Source organism: Limulus polyphemus, unplaced genomic scaffold (assembly GCF_000517525.1).
Source record: "Limulus polyphemus unplaced genomic scaffold, Limulus_polyphemus-2.1.2 Scaffold806, whole genome shotgun sequence".
Lineage (NCBI taxonomy): Eukaryota > Metazoa > Arthropoda > Merostomata > Xiphosura > Limulidae > Limulus > Limulus polyphemus.
This window is the reverse complement of record NW_013666416.1, coordinates 125909-138493: the sequence shown is the minus strand read 5'-3', so window position 1 is coordinate 138493 and position 12585 is coordinate 125909. Positions and strand designations below refer to the sequence as shown.

General features: G+C 34.9%; 1 protein-coding gene across 1 annotated transcript in view; it reads left to right on the top strand.

The window, feature by feature from the left end:
- The first annotated feature begins 2339 nt into the window (after positions 1 to 2339).
- Positions 2340 to 12585, top strand: part of LOC106460630 — a 24704-nt gene continuing 14458 nt past the window's right edge. Inside the window, exon 1 of the mRNA XM_013920356.2 lies at positions 2340 to 2447. The gene's annotated coding sequence lies outside the window, so the exon portion shown is untranslated. The remainder of the gene's footprint in view (positions 2448 to 12585) is intronic.

The following is a 12585-nucleotide window of genomic DNA, read 5'->3' as shown; positions in this document are numbered from 1 at the left end:
AACAGAGTAGATAAAAATAATTTGTCTTGTCAATTGTGTTCTAAAGTAATTGAACCAGCCTGTGTGGACTTTAACGAAAAAACTCTCTTTGATTCACAGTCCGGGCACACTAACCATTAAGCCATGCCCAGTCAAATTGATTACTTTACATGTAATAATGGTAATTGTAATATTAGGAAGAGCAGCAGTAAGTATTGTGCAGAATTAAAACTGATATCTGACTTGAGTTCAAGAAGAAATTGAACACAATGTAAAGAAACTAAAAAGTGGATATTCATTTAGGTACTTTAATATGTCAGATATGACGACACTGGCCAGATCTATGAACTGGAGAAAAGTCTGTATCAGAAGAAGATCATTTAACAAATTCTGAACAAGACTGAAAGAACTAACCACTACAAAGATATCACAATAGATATAACTAAAACACTTTTCAAATGATCTCTTCCATGAGAGAGTTCGCCAAAGAGTAAACGTGAAAAATAATTTATATTTTTGATGATCATGAAATGTTAACCTGTTTAAACTAAACGGAAAGGAAACACTTCGGATGTTTCACATACCACATTTCCTATAGTTCATGAAAACATGGAGCACTTTAATCTTTACGATTCATTTAAAAGAGGCAAGACTGTACGATACTAGCTATATAAGCACAGGTTGAATGACTAGTTATTTTTGTTTCAGACTTCATGTCTCGTTTATACATCAATGGACTCTGAAGAACGATTGAAATGATTTAATAACAGTGGTTTACCTTGACATGGGTATAACATTACAGTTTCCAATTATTATTTTTTGATTATTTGGAGTAGTGTTCTTATTATAGTAAAACTGTTTTGTGCAATATCGTATACTAAAACTTCATGACTGGAACTTTTATTCGTTATCTCTAGCAGCCACAATATGGAATTGTTGTTTTGATAAAAAAAGCAAAAGCAAAAGGAAAACAAAACCAAAAAAAACTTAAGCTTGCTGTAGCGCTACTCTAATGTTTACAGGCGACAGGAAGGAAGTTACATAGCCTTGTTGAGAAAACGCATACAACATAATAACGTGCTTTTATTATTTTTGCAAAGTAAATATTCAAGTGGAATCCAGGGGCAGTGAAGGATAATGTTATTTTTCTTCATCTCCTGACACACAAGACTTGATTTGATTAAACAAAATTATTTCAGTGGAATAATAAGAAAACCCGCTGAAAAGTCAGTCAACGTGGAAAAAAGGTGGCATACTCGAAAACGGAAAGGTTTGAGCAAATAAAAGAATGAAACTCAATTATGCATGTCCAGGTGGTTAGGGAGCTCGACTCGCAATCTGAGCAATTTCACGCAAAGCTACACGAGGGCTGTCTGCGTTAGCCGTCCCTAATTTAGCAGTGTAAGACTAGAGGGAAGGTAGCTAGTCATCACCACACACCGCCAACTCTTGGGCTACTCTTTTACCAACGAATAGTGGGATTAAACGTCACATTATACCACCCCCACGGCTGACAGAGGAAGTGAATTATACACGGAATACTAGTGAGGTAGCAATAGAAGAAATATAGTCCAGTTTGTCAACTGAAATTCTAAAGCAATTCAATAGGACTAAGTGGACTTTGACAAGAAGACAACTATATTGAGTGTTTATGATACGCCTATAATCTCTATAGTATGAAAAATTTGTTGTACATGCACGTTTCACTTGTTCCAAATATATATATATTATTTTGAAAATAAGTGGAGTGCGTCCTGTTCATTTATCGTTGAATTTATCATCAACAAATCACCGACGCCTACTGTAGAATAATCCCAAGTCCAACAACACACGCCCATATACTTACTTTAATATATACTAGATAAAAGTAAGTAGCCTGACATATGCAACGACAATAAACTGCTCAAATCGGATGTGGAAATAAGTAGGTAGAATAGCAACAACTGGTGAAACAAAATGGTCGAAAAAGAACAAACGGGGACATTTGGGATTTAGGACTTGGGTAATGGTGATTTGATGACAAAAATGAACTCGATATTTTTGTGAAATGCTGGAAAAAGTGATGACGATAAACTGGCATGTATCCCGTAGTGGAGAGCTTTGAGTAAAACTTGAGAAAAATTATCGGTTTCAGTAGCATATTGTTGTCTGATTGGTTACTTTATTATTCACGGACAGGTGAATTGGCTCCCTGCCAGAAGTACAACGTAATGACAATCACAAACTGGCAAGCAAGCATGAGGTAATATTTCGAGTGGATTAAGCTCGTTTCTGTATTTAGTAAAAACAGAATAGTTCTTTACAACAAAACCCAGCTTCATAAAAATTTGCATAATCTGTTATTGATTACGTTTCAAACTGACGGTGATCTGAGAGAGGATCCAAAAATATTTGTCTTGAGTATTACTATTGGGAGTGACAAGTTAAGGTAGTGGCAGCAAGGCTGTTCTTGTTTCATAGTTGAGTACGTAAGTAGGAATTTTTTTACTATTACTTGCATTTTTATAGCTAATAATCTTCGATTTAAACAGTTAAAAAGGTTAAACATCATGAGCCCAAATGCTCTATACGATACTGGTTGTATTAGAAAATAACGTGTTAAAATGTAATCATAATTTTGAATAATTACTGTAAATTACCTCACACTTGCAAAGTAGATTTGCTACACCCTCTTTAAAACCAGTTGGATAAAGAAAACAACAACAAAAAAATGTAGCAACAATGTAATATGATATCTTGTTCTTTAATACAACAATATTATCATATATATTACTTAAAAATGCATAACGTGGCAAACTAATTATGGAGAAAAAGCTTGAATATCACTCATTTTTTATTTCGTGAGTAAGCTGCAGCCTTCTTCAGGTCTAACTGGATAAAAATAGTTAATTTTTTATCATTTTTTTCATACAAGGCAAGTACTGATTGAGAACCTTGCTACTTATACACACGCACAGACATACACACTTATTTATTGTAATACATCTCTTAAATTTCACAAACAAGGCTTTGAAAGAGCCAATTTAGGTTAAAACCAAATATATATAAACAAATGTTAATGAAAACATTAAATGAATATACTGTCACTTAATACATTACTGGTTTTTGTGATTGGCACAGACGGTGTTTTTAACCTATGAGCATCAGTGATTGTTTCAGGTGGTTTACGTTTTTTTTATTTTTGGGGGTAGCCTAATCAAGATGTGACTTTTGATACAGATAATCGCAATGTGAATTTTGGTGCAGATGAAATACGATATATTGGTAAATATGAGTCACAATGTAATTTATGGTACAGACAGTCATGGTATGAGTTGTTGGTACAAGTGAGTTATGATATGACTTATTGGGACGAATGGGACACGATATAAATTTTGGTGCAGATGATTCACGATATTATTTATTGCTTCTGATGAGTCACAACATGACTTATTGTTAGAGACTGAATATGATGTGATTTTTGGTATAGCCGAGTTATGATATGATTTTTTTAGTTACAGACTGAATACGATGTGATTTTTCGTATAGATGAGTCATGATATAATTTATTGCTACATACTGAATACGATGCAATTTTTGGTATAGATGCGCCACGATTTGATTTATTGGTACAGTTGCAGCATAATATGATTTATTGGTACAGATAGGTATCACGGGACATCATGGAAGTTTTTGGTTTAATTACCTGATTACATGATTTAAGATAAGATTTATTGATGCGTTATGACCACGACGAGATTAATTCGTATAGGTGTTGATTTTACGAATATTTGACTAATCAGATGGCCATGAGTGACATAAAGTTTTGTCTGATTAGTGTAAATAATTATCGAGTTTGTTTACTGGTTCAAACGGCTATCCAGTCAGTTCGTTTACTGGTCTAAACGGTTATCTAATCAGTTCGTTTACTGGTTCAAATGGTTATCCAGTCAATTCATTTACTGGTTCAAATGGTTATCCAGTCAGTTCATTTACTGGTCCAAATGGTTATCCAGTGAATTCATTTACTGGTCCAAATGGTTATCCAGTCAGTTCATTTACTGGTCCAAATGGTTATCCAGTCAGTTCGTTTAAGTGATTTCTTTTCCGTTAATTTCAGAGGAGAGGACTAGGAGAATTACGTTGATTACTTCAACAAAATAATTTATTGCGTTAGTTCGTTGAAGTAGTTAATTCCTCAGACTTTAGCTAATTGAAGAACATTTATTTATATGTAAAAAGTACGTCCAATAGCCCCCAACTAGTACCTTAGTCTAGTTTACTTTAATCTGTATCATGCACGCCAGGTGAAGTTCTCATGCTATTTTTATGTATCCTTTCTACATTCTAACCACGTCTCTCAAACTTCCACCCTTGTTTAAAGCAGATCTGGATGTGTCACAAAATTGTTGTTACAGCGACCTCTTGAGGCGTGTTATACAGGTCTTTCGAAGACATTAATATCACATTTTGTATACTCACAGCTGGTACAACTGTTTCATTTATTCGTTTATTCGCATGGCCGTTCCTAATTTTGAATTGATAGACTAGATTCCAGAGGGAAGGCAATTATTCACAAACGCCCACATCTAGCTCTTGAGCTACTCTTGTCTGAGCGAATAGCAGGCTTTGATCATCACTCCTTATAGCATATCCACGATTCCAACGTGCGGAAAATGTTTTGTGACAACCAGCCGATAATCATGAATCCAAAATATTTGTCGGTTGTATATATATATATATAATATTGTTTGCCAGAGAATCCTTTTCTTTAAAGTAATTTCTATAACATGTTTAATAGGTGAACTTTAACCATTGTTTGAAGTAATGTCAATTTTGTCCATTCTCACCCCACTGTTAACACTATCATACATATGGGAGAACGTTTTGGGAGCGAGACTTCACTGACCGATTTAGCCCCCCAGTGGCACAGCGGTATGTCTGCGGACTTACAACGCTAGAAACCGGGTTTCGATACCCGTGGTGGGCAGAGCACAGATAGCCCTTGTGTAGCTTTGTGCATAATTACAAACAAACAAACAAACTGACCGATTTAGCCTCAATGCAAGTTTATGTGAAGCTATAGTCGTAATGATTCTCTCTGTGTGCCAGGTACGATTTCCATCACCCATTGGTAAAGATGGTTTTTAGTTTGCTTCTAATGTTTATTTTATAGAACGTTATTACTAAATTCTCAATTTTAAACTAATTAGTGAGTGATAAATGAAATAGTTAAATTCATCGTATAGTTACATGTATGAGAATACCAGTATAGCGTGTACTTCTCTCATTTTATTTATGGCGTTCCATTTGCTAAGTAGTTAGCATTCGAGTAGTGGATATTTAGACTCAGTATACAATTATTAGGATAGTCTAGTTCAGTGGCGGGGTGGCTAGAAGATCGCAGGTGTGGCTAGCATCTAAAATGGCGCTCCATCCTCCACCCACCCTGCAAAGTAAACAGAAACATTTTATAGTACAATTGGTGTAAGTTAAAAAAAAAGTACTTGTAACAAAGAATTGCAAGTTTATAATCTGAAATTTTACACGTTTTTACAATTATCAGAATTTTACAACAATGATTTTACTTTTATCATACCAGGTAAGAAATAAAATTATTTCACACGTATAGTGATGAAAGAGAGAAATCAAGAAGAAAATCAGCACTGTTACTTTGCGAGAAAAGCGATTTTTCTGCCTTAAGATTGCAAATGCTCTTTAGTTACAACTTCGGGTAACATGTACACGAATATCTCGTAAATACCGTCACAATCTAGTGTAGTTATAGATGTTTATTTTTCTTTTTTTCTGGCGTTCACTGACCTTATTCAGGCACCCCAGGACTAGCTTGGCGCCTTTAGGCCTGACTCGTGAAGAGGTGCCTGTAACTCTCCTCTGCAACCACGCCACTACTCTCGTTAAAAGAATTGCCAACCATGTGTAAAGTGATTATAAAGAAAACCTCATCATTAAAATAATTATATCTTAAAAACGACTTGACCCTGTGAAGAAAATTGTAACAGCAGCACATCATAAGTTTTATTAAGGACAGTTTGGACAAGACATAGAGTGTTTCAAAACCATATACACCGAAATGGCTTTTCTCGCAAACGATAACTTTGCTGTATTTGTCCATTTCTCTCTCTCTTTCAACAATGGGAGATAAGCAATTTCAATAAAATGCGTGTCATGTAGTGTGCAACTTCGTATGACTATGATAGCAAAGTAATGGTAATTTTACTTTGGTCAAAAGGTAATTACAAAGAAAAATGAACGCCCAGTTGTTTACGACTGCCATAAGGATGTTACGAATTTAATTCGACTCAAGTAAAATCAGATGCTTCTCATTGTGGATGGCTATCTGTATCTGTGGAAACAGTAGAGGAGGCAACTCAGATCATCCAAGATCAAGTTGAGAAGGAAGAAGGTGTTTATAGAGAAATTTATCTGTCACAAAGAACATAAACAAAACACTAATGCCCAAAGCTTTTAATACTCACACAAAAAGTAACCTTGTAATAAAATCGATATAAAACAATAACGTCATTTTAATTCATGTAATTTTTGTTGGTCTTCTTTTTTATTATTTTGTGTTTCAAACTAAATGATGGTGATTCATTTTGTGACTTAATTTTATACATTGGGTTTTAGCCAAGTCGATGATTGATAAAACGTGACTTGAATATTCTTTGGACAGACGAAGCTCACATTCATCTTAGTGAATATACAAAGCCAAGAAATTCTGTCATATCCGTCCATGAAAACCCACACACACAGTTCACCAGAAGACTATTCGTGATCCTAAATTTGCTGTAGTGTGCTGCTTCACCAGCATTTTTATCATTAATCCTCATTTCTTTGGCGTTGTTGATGAAATTGTTCATGCTCCAACTATTTCGGTGAATAAAGTCTGTTATGGAAAAATATGAGGAGTTGAGAACGTCACCTTCCGACAAGATGTAGCAGCTCTTCAACATCTATTGTCATGTTCTTCTAACAGACTCTTTCACTGACGACAGAATCGTAAGCCGTTCAAACAGAGAGAGCTGGCTAGCGAGATCCTTGGACATGGCATCACCAAATTTTTAGTTGTGGGGTTTCTTCAAAGGGAATGAATGCTATTCACAATAGCTCACGAAATATGAAGGATCAGAAAAAGCTTATTAGAAATAAGATTGTGAAGATCATCAACAAATACTGTCTAGAACAAATGATGCTTGTAGTGACTGATTGAGAATAACGGAAAACATACTATTTCAAACATTCTATATCATATTCAAACTTCCTTAATTAAAACTTGTGATTCTCAATGTGCTTCTGGGGAGATTTAATTCTCTTAGAAAAAAGTAGTTTTTCGGATATAATAGTTTAAAATAATTTACAATCACCATGTATTTAAATTAAAATGTGAGTTTATGAACTAAAATCTACTGGAGAGAGACCGAACTCGGCTCACTCTGAAGATTAGCATTAAATCGTTTAGAGTAACAGTTACTTGCACCCATCCAAATATAGTTTAAAAAGTATTGTTGCTTTCGTGTTATTACTTTTATAATGGATCTATATGAAAATGAAAAATATTAGACTCTGAAGAAATTTAGTTATATGGTAAATGTCCTGACAATTTCTAGTGAAGTCTGGAGTCTTTCAAGTTTGTCGAGAAAGTGTTTTGAATATTAAAACGCTATAAATATTTAGCTTTTAAATTATTAACTGACTCAGTACGGATTTCCAGAGGAAAAAGCCTTAATAATATTTCAAATACAATGCTCACACTAGTCCGTATAAAACTATTAAGTAATAGGAAAGATTTTTAATTATTTTTGATACAACGCTTGACTAATTGTACTTGCCTCATTCTGCAAAGCAAAGTAGGGGTGGGGTGGGAGCATTCTAAAGACTAAAAACCATAGTAACCTTAGTAAGGGATTAAACCCAAAATGTGAAAGATTATGGCATAGTAAACAAGAAACAGAAATGGTGGAACATCTCGCTGAAGGATATAGTTAGAATCTGAGAGCAAAGTTTTTCATCTCTGTGTTCACCTAAAAGGGCATTTTTTTCCAGTAAAGTTATCTTATCTAGTTTTCTTTTTAATATGGTTTTATTCATTCAAATATAATCCTCAGTCTAAAATCAATTGGGAGAGGCAGTTTAGCCATTCTATGTTACGTATCCTCAACATTTCAGTATTGTATAAGATTATTTTCGCAAGGTCTAATGGACCTCGTTCACTTGAGTTTGTTGATGACAACGTTCAGAATTGCTAGCGCATATCGATACCAATTTTTTAAGAACGTGACAATCAAGTATATATATAAAGGTTGAGTATGAAAGCTTATATTAAGGATTTTTGTTTTGAAACTCCATAAATCGACTGTTTGGTTTTGAGACTTGTCTTATGCCGTAGCTTGTTTGTTTGTTTGTAGTTAAGCAAAAAGCTACACAATAGGCTATTTGTGCTGTGCCCATCACGGGTATTGAACCCTGGTTTTTATTATTATAAATTATTATTATTATTATCGTGGTATACTGCTGCAGGAACAACACAAGATGTGAACTACGCACAACAATTGTCAAAAAACTGGTTTACAAATTCGGCGAGACAAGTAAGAACGTCCACAAACACCAGTAGTCCGGATGTTGAACATCACTGAAACCCTTACTGCAGAACCCATCTATGGTGAAAGCAGTGTCTAGGATGTACTACATCGGTCAAGCTGTGCGTATCATACATCAAAGTTCCCACTATACATTAAGGGTACTTAGAATTGAAGATGCACAACTACGAATCCTAAAAACCCCGTATATACTGGAGTTCTTGGCTCATAGTGCAGTTGATAAAAACTGGCTATGGTGCATCCTACAGACAGATGATGGTTATTTTTTTTTTCATATTATAAGGGTTTTGTTCGTTTCTTCTTTGAGGAATAAACACCTTGGGGCTTGGCGATGTGCATAGTTACTGGACAACGTTAACTTCATTGTTGCACTCTTTTATCAAACAAAAGCTTACGGCGTGGATGTGTCCTGCAAGTCACATTAATGCAGGATGGTGCCCTGCTCCATTCCAACACTTGTTAAAGACATTGTTTATGCAGACTTTTGGTAAGGATCATCACGCCTGGCGTCTGTGCTTCCCTGTAACTTCATACTTGTTGGTTATAGAACGTTCAGGAGATTTTGATCTATTGCAAAAACATGGAAATCATACTTCCACTGAATGATGCTATTGCAACCGACATTTAGAAGATTTCTGTGTAGATATTACCTGCTGAATTATAAAATACCACTGACAGAGTAGACGTAACAATAAAGGTAGTTGCTATAATGGTGCCTCTTGTGCTATTTACAGAAATCACTGGACTTTACTTCCATGATTACTTATGCATGTATGCAAAATATTTCTCCCATATATTTTATACGGTTCGCCTTACAGAGTGTTCGCAACACTCGTGTTGTTAATCACCCTTTATCTGCAGCTGACAAGGAATATTAACTTAGTAGTACTTTATGCGACATATGGAATAAACGATCAGGTCTAGAGAACTCTAGGGTTCAAGTATAACCTTCACTTGTTTCGATCTACTGACCAAAGAAAAGGCAGCCAGTTAACAGCACAATTGTCACAAGGGCTTCGAACTGAATAACGGGAATGACGTTATAACGCATCCAACGATGTATATGCAGAGAGTGTGCAACGGTGTGGTGGTGCGAACCTTGAACTAATCCGTAGCCTCACAGTGTATAGTATATATAACACACTCTCTCTAGCCATATAAGGCTTTTAAATCATAGTTATTTAGCTATTTAACACTGTCTAAAGCATGTAATGAAATAACTACCTTTAATTCAGTTTTGTTTCGTTTTATCTATATGAAATTACGATTTACATTTTGACTTTAATACGGGGGAGCACTGCATCTTTAATAGCTCACTGTTTACAGAACTCCGATCTCGGTTACTGTTAACATTTTCACTGCTATGAACAGATATATATATATATATCCTCTAGAACACTGCCACAGGCACATATATGAGTCACTAACCATTGTTTTAGCCTTGAAAAGACCAATATAAACTAAGCGTGAACGTAAAATTTTGTACCACCAAGAAGAAAGCTCATAACCTTAAACTTACCAGTTTGTAGTTTCAGATAAATATTGAAATATTATAACAAATATGACATTTTGTTTTTATTGTGTATCTAAAAAGTAAACCTGGTATCAGGAGAGTTGTATATAAACGTGGCAACGAAAGAGTTGGCGGATGTTCCTTACTGATAAACTACAAGTTGAAATGTCTACCAGCAACCATTGTACAATTTGTAAATCTTCGAAATATAATGTGAAAGAAAATTTTATTGAAGTGTTAAAGAGATTGGGGGTCTCGAAGAACTTTTTTCCCTTCACATTTCAACTACATGCGATATGTAAAAAGTAGTACCAAACCAAGAAACAGACACAAAACAAAAGTTACCACGTGTATAATTTATAGTACCAGTCACATCGACAAACTTGTTCTAAATTACAGGCCTTTATACGTAACGAAGGTTTATCTTGTTACATCGTTAATACTTGAGAAATAATTATGCACTTTTAAAGAAACTGAATGTACTGAATCGCGTTTATCTTACGTCAAATTAAAATTGTAAGTGGCACAGTAATACAATACACGTTGAATAATAGACGTGACATTAACAAAGTAGCACAACGATATTAAACACATATTTACCAAGTCTTTTTACAGGTAATTAGTTTGAAATTCTTATTCTAGAACACTTTACGTATTTTATTCCATGTTGATAAAAGTAGTTCGTCATGTAATTCAGACGATGTTGAGTTTTTTTTCTTCTGAAACGACACATTATTAAGACCGACTTTTAAGCTTATACTTTATCATGGCTCTATGGCTCGTCATAAGACGATATTTCATTTTTGTTTCGGTTCGTTTGTTTTGAGCTCAAAGCTAAACAATGGGCTATCTTTGTTCTGTTCACCGCGGGAAAACGAACTCTGGATTTTAGCGTTGTAAGTCTGCAAACTTACCGCTGACCCATCGGGCGCCACCACTAGATGGCAACAGTACAAGCCTAAAAAAGGTACTGAACAGATTCCCTAATTTTGAACAACTGAAGGCAGCCAACCACTATCGCTCATCGGTGAAAGGCCAATGCCTGGCTTTTTGAGCCGTATAACCGGACTTAGAGCTGAAAGAGCGATGCGTGATCAGCGGCATCACGTCTTACATCCTTCGATTCACAGTCCAATACTCTAACCACTAGGCCTCGCCTGGCCAGGTTGGTAACCTAGACAGGCTGTACAAGTTTAATTTGTTTATACAAGTAAGAAACCTTTACAGGGTGCCCCCCCCCCCAAAAAAAAGATGAATATCATATCCATGGTCGTCGCGAAGAAATTAATAAAAGAAAGGGGAAAAAGTGTGATATTCCATGTTTTTTTATTCGTATCCACAGGTGAATCTTATTGATGTTTCACTTATATACATATATATAATATTTGTGTGATAAAATACTTCGGTATAGGATGACTTAATAAATTCTCTTGATATCAAGCGTCTGTAATCAATAACTTATAATATTCTAGGGCTTATTTTCTCATCTTTCAGACTTTAGCTGTCTCCAAGACCCCTCAATCCTCGTTCGCAACATTGTATGTTTTATGCATAAAATAATTTATTGCACAGCCACCAGTGGATTTCAGTATCCGCGGTGGGCACAACACAGATAGCCCATTGTATAGCTTTGTTGTTAACAAAAATGTATTGTACAGCAACGTAGCCTAACACCAGAAGATAACTTCCGATATGTGCAAACATAATTTTCGCATAAATAACACATGTGCAGACATAAAAAAAAAGGGCCAGCCCAAGGCTTAATTTGAAGAATTTTGTGATAACGTAGTGTTTCGGCAGTAACTTCAGTGCTTCTATTATGTAGTATATCATTCACATTTTAGGCATAATCCTTCCACTTCAACACATATAAGTTTAATTGGATGGACGTTTGTTTGATAATTCATTATTTTCACACTTAAGCTCATTAGGACTATCTTTTTTTTATAGTTCATTACCTGCTTGATTAAACTTGTCGATACTCTTTCTTTTTTTAGAGAGGTAGTTTATCATCTTCTAAGTCTTAATTAAACCACAAAAACATTGTTTGGCTACTGTTTAGTGATTCATTTTCTTTCCCCGGCATTAAACCAAGACCTTATTTCATCACCTTCCTATTTTAGTTGCTCATTATCTAATTTGATGTATTCGATTAACCATAAAAATAATTTACTGGCCTAGTTGTAGGTGAAACAAGATAATTTGTTGCTTATAAAACCTCCGCTAGTGCCTTTTCTTTGTGAGCATGTCTTGATTTTTTTATATTTTCTGTACTATAAAATTTCACCTTCTGATAATTTTAATGTTTGAATTTAGTTGACCCTAAGTTCACTGAATAAAGTAGGGGAGTACGAGTGTCAGTACTTTATGAGGTGTAGTTCTACAAGTATATATAAGTACCTTATTTGTAATTTCTTGTTAAAGCTGCAAGTCAATGTTCTTTAAATTGTAGTCATACAAAAAAAAAAAAGTCCCACCAAACATGCTCGCCCT